This window comes from Corvus hawaiiensis, chromosome 4 (genome assembly GCF_020740725.1).
Source record: "Corvus hawaiiensis isolate bCorHaw1 chromosome 4, bCorHaw1.pri.cur, whole genome shotgun sequence".
Taxonomy (NCBI): Eukaryota; Metazoa; Chordata; class Aves; order Passeriformes; family Corvidae; genus Corvus; species Corvus hawaiiensis.
Window position 1 is genome coordinate 27,237,789 of NC_063216.1, and position 11,028 is coordinate 27,248,816.

Consider the following 11,028-nt stretch of genomic DNA (forward strand, 5'->3'; position numbering starts at 1 on the left):
GCATGCTCTGAAAGACATGTGCCTGGGCTGCATGGAAAGGACTGTGCAAATTCTCTCTTTTTCTCCGTGTCTTTAAAACACTCTTGCTGTATTTGGTCTTCCAAAATGTCACCAGGAAGACTTAACAACAATTTACTGTGGAGAGGGGGAGGAGAAGCTGACCATTAGCACTAAAAAGCAACTGCAAATTGGACAGGCACAAGCCAGGTTAAGCAACCAGCTTGTGCTCAAGGTTTAAGATGTTGTTTCCCATCTTTCTCCCTGCTGCAGCTGCAAATAGAAGAGATGTGCAAGTTGGATTAATCTTTGTTATAAAAAAAGTGGAGTCTTTAAGGGCCCACACACTAAGGACCCTTGCACTCTCTTTGGATCAAAGTATTCTGGATTTGATTAGCTCAGCTACAGATGGTGAAAAGTTCTTAGTAAAAAGATTTTCATGGAAGACAGAGACTGTCCTTTTTGAGGATGAAGCAGGTGATAAAAAAATTATGCTGCAGCTCTTTTTGATGCTCTGTATGTCCATTATCCATAGGCTGGATATTAACTGTGCGATGCTCCACATGAACCGCTATGCTATTTTCACATCCAAAAAGAACATCAGCATGGTGCTACAGGGTCCCAAGTGGGACTTTGGTTCTGCTGGACATTAGCTTCAACTTGTCTGCACTGACAAGGTCCCTCACCTCATCCTTTTTTCTACTGCATCCTCCCTGCATGTTGTCCACACTATTTCAAATGCATTCAGTGCCAGCTGTCTTACTCCTTTTTGTGAATCGTGTTATGCCATCTGTATCACTACTACCTTGCATTATCAAGAGGAAAAAAGTCCTTGGCTATGTATGACTCTGTTTATGTGTGTGTGTGTGTAATTATTTTACTGCTGTGTAGCTGTGATGTATTAAGGTGGTGCCAACTGAATATTTAGTGATTTAGCTTGTTATGCCTGAGGCAGGTTTTTATTGAAATGTGATATTTCTATTATGAGCTATAAGCCCCAAGTCCAAAATGTGCATCTTCGGAACTCTTCTCAGAATACTCTCAGAAAATTAATATTTCAGATGCCTTTAGTAGTTGTAACACTTCTGTAATAATGTAAAAACATAGACATGCTGCAAGCTTGATCCAACCAGCATTTCAATCAAAGTAACTTTTTATTTGACTTTTATGGCAGTCAAGGTGGGCACATTACTTTTTTAAAACGTCTAAGTGAAACTGGAGGTCTTCAGGTATAAGCAGGAGGATGCTTGAATGCAGCATTCAAATTACTTGGCACTAGACTTTGGTTTATGTAGCACAATTTCTGAATAACCATTGCCAGAACATGAAGTGGGATCTAGAGATAACTTCCTGCGTCACTTGTAGTCAAGTGACATTACATGTGCTGTTAACTGAGTACTGAACTAAATGTAACAGATTTGGAGATGTAAAAATAATGCGACTTTGTGTAATGAAAACTCCGTTTTCTTCATAGTTCATCAAAGGAGTAATAGAAACTTATTCTTTAAAATAGAAAGTGATAGGTAACAATAAGCTGATTCTTAACCTCATCTCATCCCTACCACCAGTGTACTATCATGTAAAAAAAATTTAGAGAGTATTTACCAAAAAAAACCCTAACAAAGCTGGCAGTGACTGCCTTGTGTACTCACCTAGGCATATCTCCAGTACAGGGATGGCAATTAGTATGTAGTCTGCAGGGAAGATCCAGTGGGTAGAGCACAAGGCTGTACCTGCCTTTGCAGAGCCAGAGGAACAAATCTACATGATGCCCAGGACAGATTAATGCACAGGCACATGTCTGGGGCTCCAGCTGTGCTTTGATGTCAACAACATTTGTGTTTTCCTTATTAAGAAAGGCTTTTAGGCCTCCTGGCCATGAAGGAAAGCTGGAAATTACAACCTGCGTGTCATGGATAGAGCAACATCTGCTTGAATCTGCTGTCAGCGTCCAGCCGAGAGAAGGGCTGTACCTAAAGCTAAAAGGAAATCACAGGGACTTTTTTTTCCTAAATAAATAAAGAAGACAAAGAAGATTTTTCATTTTTAAAAATGCCATTTTCATGGATTCCATAAAAAGAGGACTGACAATCTGAAAATGCCTTCATTTTTCAAAGCCTACCTCCATAATAAGGCAACTAAATGGAATATTTCAGACAATTGGTTTTATTTTTGGCAACCTAAACTGCAAATAAGGTTCAGTGTTCAGCCAGAAAGGAAATGAACTGTCCTGTTACATTACCTATTACATTACTGTTACATTACTATTGTAGGCAGGGGTGGGGGAAGAGACAGACCCTGCACCATCTGCCCCAAACAACCCTCACCAATCTGTGACTAGATTTCTCTGTGGCTGTGCAGGGGGCTCTGCAGTGCCTTGTTTTGGCCATGCAGAACTCAGCTCCTCTGTGCTGTGTTGATGTGTGGTGAGGGTAAGTTTTCACTTTTTCCTCAGAATAGGCTGTGGAAATACTTACTGGATCATGAATAACACTACTCTTGTAGTGCTTTTCAGTGTCTCACCAGTGACTAACACCTCATCACCAAAGGAGGCTGAATGAGTCAGGAACAAACCACAGGGAGGCGTGATCTATCAACCAGCTCCTGTCTTTTGCTTTCTGGGATGAAAAAATGCCCTTTCATCCCCCTCAGAAGTTGTCTGAACCACACAATCCTCATCTGCTTCCTCCTCTTCCTCCCCTTTCTCCATCTGTGGAGAAGTGCCGTAGAGTGTGTCAGAGCCACGGTGGTTTTAGAACCTACTGGGACTTGCAGAGGATACAGACAACGGATAAAAACGAGCACAGGGAAGGGGGTTGGGGGCCACAGCTGAGGAAAAAGGAGTTTCATGCAAATGAGTCACTTTTCAGGTAATTTATCAGTCCTGCTTGAGAGACAGATCATCCCACGTTCTGCAGGAGTCCGGTCATCTATAAAAGCTTTTAGTATGTCCTAATGCATCTGCCTCTTCATGTATGAGCAGAAGCAATCTCAAGTCTGGTATTGCCTTAGCTTTCCAGTACTTGACTCTGCAGCCTCAGCTAATAATGTTCTTTAGATGAACTTTCTGGTATCTGATTTTATGGATAAAAAGCAGACAGTGCACTTGAAGAGAGGCCAGGTTGGCACAAAGCTACAGAAATGTTGCTTTCCTATGACAAACTGCAAGGGGAAAAAGAAAAAAGTCCAACTATATATAGCCCAAACAATTTTCATAGCCTGTGCCAGTGGCACATCAGAAAATACAGAAATATGTTTGAAATGTCTGTGGTTATAGAAACATGAGATGGCTTCTTGCAGGAAATTTATTTGAAGTGCATGAAAGTGGCTATGTTAGATGTCACCCAGAGGAACCAAACTAAGACTTTTCTGGCTCAAAGGCATAGACAGTTTTAGCAGCTGGATCTGAACTTTGGCTCAAGAGTGTGCAGTTCATGGGCTGGACCAAAGAAGGATCCGCAGTCAGCTGCAGGTCAGAAGTGCCCATTTTACTGAAGTCTGAGTTCTGTTGCCACTACGAGTGGAAATACCATGATTCAAAGAGCAACTTCAGGAGAAAAACCACCCAAACAATTGCCCTGCATTTGCCCTGTAATTGGACAATTTACTTTGGTATGCAACTCAATTTCCCACCAGACCCCTGTGGACCCATCCAAACCCTAACAGTGACGTGCTGCTCCCCTCTGAAGATCCTTGAGTCACAAGAGCCTCTTTCTACCTCTGCTTCTGCCACTTCAGCACTTGGCCTTTCTCTGGAAGGATGCAGCAAGGAGGCTCTTAATGGGTCCCCATGGGACATCACAGGGAAGTCCAGGAGTGAGGAAGAACATCAGGCACATAATTCATGATCTGCCTCAGGCAAAAGGGGGCAAACAACAACAGCAGCAACAACAACAAAAAAGCTCTTCCCTCCGGAGTAGATTAATAGGAGTTCCCACTGGAGCCCATTAAACAAAACAAAATGCTGAGAACCTAGGAATACTGTGCACTTCATCATTTTCTCAGGATCCCCAGGGACAGGACAGGGAAAGTTGCAATGTTCTCTAAGTGAAGGGAAGGAGCCTGGGAGGTGTGAGGGCTCTTCCAGGCAAGAGGGACTTGTATCTCCTCGGCAAGTGGAAGAACGTCTCCTTTGTGTGCCTGCAGGTGATATTTTTCCTTCTCTAGTCTGTACATGGATATCTTGTGCTCTTCCAAGATTTTGCAGGGCCTCAGCAGACTGTTTGCTTGTTTTGCCATTTTGCCATCTGGCCAGCCTAACACGACTGTCCCTGGCAGAGGTTGAAATTTTGATGTTTTGTCTAAATTTGGAAGTGACATTTTCCTCACGTTTTGTAATAAGAACTAATGAATCGCTACAGCGCAACCTCTTTTACTTTCTCTTGATGGAGTTTGACCTGAATTTTAGCACTGATGAAGGTGATGTGCTGACAGGATAGGTTGCAAGGACAATATCTCCAGTCTACTCTGTGTCATGTTCCTGCCTGGAATCTTCTCCTGTTATCAAGACTTTTTTGTCTAGTGTTCTCATTCCTCTGTCAGCAAAGAGTTTATTCTCTCTTGGGACTACCTTTGTATGGCTCTGAGGACACATCTTCATGCCCTCCTGCTGTTCCTATTCAGGACCTATGGAAAAATTAATACAAACCATCCCAGCTCATCCTGAAATACTTGTCTTGTCATGCAAGAAGATGCAGGACAGTTCACTCCCTACATTTTGTGGGATAAGTACCGTTTGGGGTATTTGACAGGCAAAATCACGAATTATTTTCATTTTCTCCATTATAAACCTCTTTAAAAATTGTATGTATGGGTGCTGCAGAAGTTTAAAGAAGATGGGAAAACTCTCAGCTTCTCTTGTGCTTTCTAGAATAAGCCACCTGAAAACAGGCTTTAGCAACCAGCCTTTAACTGATTTTAATTTACTGGCTTTCCTTATAGATATTGGATGCTCTCTGCAGTTTCGTGAGGAGGGGAAGTGGAGAGGAAGGTGCTGATCTCTTCACCCTGGTATCCAGTGCTAGGCTGTGTGCGAATAATTCAAAGCTGAGCCACGGAAGGTTAAGACTGGACATTAGGAAGCATTTTTTTACTGAGAGAGTGGTCAAACACTGGAACAGTCTTCCTAGGGAAGTCTAGTTGATGCTCTGGTGCTTAAGAGGCATTTGGATAACGCCCTAAATAACATGCTTTAAGTTGGTCAGCCCTGCGTTGGTCAGGCAGTTGGTCTGGATGATCACCGTAGGTCCGTTCCAACCAAAATAGTCTATTCTCTTCTATTCTGTTCTATTCCTATAATTCTTACCCCTCCTGAAAAGCTTATGTGCAAAACCCGAGGTTGTTCTTGGCTTATAAATCATGGGCTTTACTGTATGAAGTAACTGCAGGAGAATCCTTGCATGCATAGCAGATGGATAAGACTACCACTTCTCATTCTGTGATATCTTTCCGTCATGGGGATGACTCGACTTAAAGTGGAAGATGAGGATGTAAGACGATTTTCGCTTCCCCACCTGGGCTGTCGCAGCCCTGGCGTGCTTATCCCACAGGACACGCTGCCCTCTCCTGGTTGGCTTTGAGAGGCAGAAATAGTTCAAGCAGTGATCCCCTAATACTGGCTCTGTCAGCCTGAACATTGAATTAACTAATGGTAAGTAAAGCCCTGTTTCACAATACTGTTTGCAAAGCCTATCATGTGAAAGGTGGTTAAAATCCATGCAGGGTGTCAGAGCCAGTTGGGAACTTTATGACGTGGTAATGCTTTTTCATTGTGGAAATCACAGCAATTTTAGAGAAAGGTAAGGTTGGCAAACCCATACACACTGAAATTGGTGACCATCCCAGACAGATAAAAACCTCCTTACACATGCAGTATAGAATTTCTTTATCTCCACATAAATTATCTATGCAGTAACTGTTTTCCAGGATACCTCACAGACCGGACTGCTGAATTTAAGAAAAAATACCTACTGAAAAAAGTGGGTTTAACAACATAATGTGATAATTAACTCTGCATCCTGTTAATCAGGACAGACAGCAGCCTTAGGAAAAACATACATACTACAACTTTCCCTAGATGTCTTTTTGCATCTATGAGACCAGGAAACAGGGTCAGCTGCAAAAACATGCATTTGATCTGCACACACAGAGCTCTACACTACCAGGCTGGGGTTGTTTGGATTCACTGTTCATTAAAACAAAATAAATTTTTAAAATTCTTCATGTTCTTGAAACATGTTGTTCCAATAGTCTTTAAAAGGTCATTTTGCCATGTTCAAGATTACTGCTTTATTTAAAAATGAATTGATTACGGTGGAAAAGTAATTGAAAGTTCAACAGCAAGACAAAACATTTTAGTATGATCAAAATGAAATGTTTTTATTGAGCTGAGGCTAATGAACTGAAAAAAAACCCCAAAACAACAAAGCAAAACAAAAAAAACACCTTCTTTTTTGAGTCTATCGGAGTTTCACTTTTTGTTCTGGTTTGATGTGGGAGCATTCCTTAAAATCTCAAAATATTCGCAGCAGGAGAAGGCTGTTTCCCATGAAACTGTACCCAGGCTGTGAATTACTACTACACCAGGCTTCTCAGGAAAGAGACAACAGATGCCAGCTCCACCCCATTACTGTAACATGAACATTTCCCTCACAGCCAACATGCTGATGGTCAGCTAAACCTCTCTCACTTCTGCCTAAGTGCTTACTCGGTCTGTCCGTGCTTTTTTTTTCATACAAACACTCTGAAAAAAGCACATGTGGTTAAGAACACAGAACAAAAAATCAGTCAGTCTCACACTCTCAATCTGTGCATTGCATGGTCAGTTTGGGAGTGGGGGATGTATGTACTGTACTCCAGGCATCTAACTTTTAGATAATTAATCTAAATTACTTCTTGGAGCTTTTCCTCTTGAAAATATAGGGAAAGAAGTGCATCCTGAGGGATGTCAGGTACATTTGTCTCAGGCATTTGGCTAAGGATACCTTTAATTGCCCGTTTGGCCGTGCCAGTCTCCTTCTCATTGGCAAATGAGACAGTTGGCCATGGCACTGTTTCAAAGAGTACCTTCTGCTGGGCATCTCCTTAATGGATTATGCAGTGAAATCCTAATCCTTTAATTGCAGGTACCACTGCAGGACAACAGCAGCTCAGCATTGCACCAGTGATTCCTAGGAGCATTCAGTGTCTTCTCCACACCTGGATGATGAAGAATGATTCCAGGTCACAGGAAGTTCGTTTCCATGCATCACTACAGACATATATTCACTACCAAGATACAACCAATTTGAAATAATGAGCTACAGGTCATGGACTTTCTGTTTTACTCTGTTATTGATTTCTGGGGGTTTCCCCCCTGCTTTTTTTCCCTGGAGAATTGGTTTTATTTCTGTACATATGGATTCTGTAGCCTTCTTCAGTAGGTGGGGTGAGAATTGTTGTTCTCCCCCATGTTTGTGAGAAGGGACCTCATTAAGCATATTCCTTCTTTATTTTTAGCTTTCCATCAGCCAAACAGCAAAAGAATCAAAGCTAGTTTATAGCCATGCTGGACAGTTCTCCATGGCAATTGCTGCTCCACGGCCTGAATTGTTATGAAAAGGACAACCTTTGATCTCTCCAGCCCTTCTCACATACAACAGCTCCTGCTCCATTCGAGGTAAAATGCTCCCTATCATGGATTAACTAAAGATTTTTGATAGAAAAACCTCTACAAAGGGCTCAGGGGGCCTGGCAGTGGCGAAGAAGCATTATGAAATACCAGAATGGATTAAACAAAGGGTGAAATTGTTAAAAAACACCCCCAAATTATGTAATCAGTGACCCGGGCTCAAACTGTTTGTGTCCTTCCCCTCCTGCAATCCTGCTGTTGCTGTTATGGGTTTTGGCTTGGGAGAAATATTTTTCTGAGTCCATTTCACCTTGATGGATAATGATGCCATTTTAAATGTCAATTGATAATAACTGTGCCATAAAAAAACCATAATAAATGTTATCTGTTTAAACCTACAGTGTCCCTTTTATTAATATTTCTAATTTATGAGCATTTTGAGAAATATTCAGAGACAATGGGTCTAATAAATCTGAGGTGAAAGGGACTCCAGAAGAAGGCTGCGTGAGCTTTATACTAGATCACTGCCAGCTGTTGAACTTTGAGGAGATCAGAGCTGCTCAGATGTCACTGGGGAGATTGGTAGAGTCCAGTAAGGCATAAAGGATGGAAGACAACCTGCAAGGACATGAGGCTCCAGAGGTGATGTGGGCAATTTGCAGCTGTGGGTGCACCGGTATGTCTCTGGCTGCCTGAGCTCGCTGACTTGCTCTGAGCAGCTGACTGAGCACAAGCCCTCGGAGATGAGCTGCTGTGAGCTGCAGCATCCACACTGTGCATAAACACTGGACAGCTCTGGCTCTGAGTCACATTTGTGAATGCAGTTTAAAGGAGATGCTTCAGAGGCATTGGGCAGGATATCATCTCATTACTGCCTTTATCCAGTGGAAGAGACCAGTGGGGCAGGAACGGTCCTGTTTTGTGACTGACAGCATAAATGCAATTCTTCTTCTTCCTTGAGATAGCCAGTATAGGACAAAGAATTCCAAAGTATTGATCCCAGTTGATTTTAAGTCTATGCATCCAGAATTTTTCACTTTCTGATTTTTTTTTTTTTTTTTTAATTTTTTTTTATTTTTTTTTTTATTTTATTTTAGAAAGATCAGAGGTTTTGTGGACCTCTAGATTTGCCTGGCACAAAGAGGATGAGTTGAGAAAATCAACATGGCATGATTTTGTTCTAGACAGCTGCCTTCTGCTGTAAAGGGTTGCCTTCAGAGCACAGCAATCCCAGAAGAAGACGTGTTTCTTGCCTCAAGGAATTTATAGACTAAATTAGAAGGGTAGCACAATAATTGTAACAAATCAGAGTCATCTGTATTTCCAGGTCAAGCACAAATATAAAAATATCCCCAAACTACCCTGCAAAACCACCATATTAGAACTTGGCAGAAAAATAACTTCTTCATTCTCCAGTAATTTAAAAGTAAATAATTTCTTGTCTTGAACATAAATAATTTGTTACATTTCAGCAACTCAATCATTTGAGAAAGGGGGTCAACTGAACTATTTTAATTTGCAAAATGTTCATTTGCATTTCAAGGGTCTATTTTTTTGCCACTCATCTTTATTTTAACATAATACAAAGCAAAGAAATTCTGAACGAGCAGTCATTCCAAAGACAGTATTTAATCCTTTTTTTTAGTTAATGAAATTGTATTTACCACTATTTTTCCATTTCTATATTAAAAAAAAATAAAATGTTCAAGTCTTTTGGTACTACTAAAACATTTTGATATCAAACCTACATTTTTTTCTGAAAAACTTTTGTACACAAAACATGGGATTTATGCATCATTACACTGCTGCTTTCTAATCCCCTTTCAAGAGTTGTCACTTGTTTATCCTATTTCCTACTTTAGTGCTTGTTTTGTTTTCCTATATGGAAGAACAAAAATATATTTCTCAGTTGGCATTGCCTTCTGTTTTAATAAAAAACCACAATACAATAAGGCAGAACAAAAATAAAGCCTTCACAAGGACACTTTCAAGTTGTAAATTTGCATGTAAGCATCTAATCTAAGCACACACAGAAAATCAATTTGTCACTGCAAGCAGCAGGGAGGTTTAAAGTTGCAGACTGAGACAGACTAGTTATACAAACATGCACAATTTGATTTTGTGACATGGGACTACAGAATCGTCTCAGCAGGTGCCTGCCCAGAGCGAGCTGGTGGCAGTGGAGACAGGCAGTGCAGACACTCTGAGTATGGGGTAATGCTGAATTTGCTCGGTACATGTTGCCAATGTGACCACAGAATAAAAGTATTTCACTGAGATGGAAACTTGGAGTCTGCCTGTCTCAACTCTCTTTACTTCAGAAATTTTTAAACATGAATGCACATGTATTTCTGCCAGAAGGCTACATTTCTTTCTTTCAAAACAGTGTGTGTTTAACTCAGCAAAAAAGAAGCTGGGGAAAGGAAGAAGGATAGGAGGAGTATTTTTTGTTCTGTGAGTCTCTAGGCTAATTTACTCAGCTATTTTACCCAAAAGATATGAGTCCTCTTATGAGGAGTTCTGGGACCTATCAGACTTTCCTGTGAAATCCTCCTCTTCTTCCTCCTCCTCCTGCCCCTGCAGCAAGAAATTAGCCCCTTGAATACCTAGGTTTTGATAACAAACCAAAGCCAGAGATTTCCATTGCAAAGGAAAATGTGGCCTTGCTTCATTTAACAACTGAAGTAGACAAATCCATAGGCATCACTCCTGCACCTATATAGATCCTTTGGAAAAATGGACAGCAGGGGAGGCTTAAAAAACAGACATCCCTAGATTTGTTTTTCCTGTGTCTGAAACTTTCAGGTAAAAGGTAGCACAGTAAACATCAGAGAGTTCAGACTCTGTAATATATACTAAATTAATACAGTGGAGGCTGGGTCAAGGACTCTCAACTTGAGGCATCTGGGCAGTAAGATTTGAAGCCATTGGTCTATAGGAAGGCAGAAAGCGAGAAGAGTGGCTCCCTTCTTAGTGCCTCAGGCAAAAGGAGTAGGGAAAGTAGGGTGTCTGTAAAAGAATGTACTAGGTTTCTCCTTGTGCTTTTTCATGGATCCTGAATCAGGAAATCACAAGGATAAAAGGGAAACCCTGTTATTAAATAGGCAGTTTTAATCCAGGGTGTAGATTCAGAGCACCTTTCTTTCCCTTCTCTCTGCATACAGACAGCATGTTCACCTGTTCTCAGCCCATAAATTACCCACTCTCTCATTCTGCCTAAGCAAAGAAGGGGGACACATCCCCATTTGTGTGCCCAGCTGGCATTATAGACTCTGACAGCAAAGCTGGAGAGGACAAAGCTTGACTAGAGAGGCATTCCCCCAGCACAGGGACTGGAACAGGAAGATGTTCCCTGCTTCATGGAGAGGGCCACAAGGCCTTTTGCACAACAGCTGCCACCTCATCACACAACCAGGAAGGCA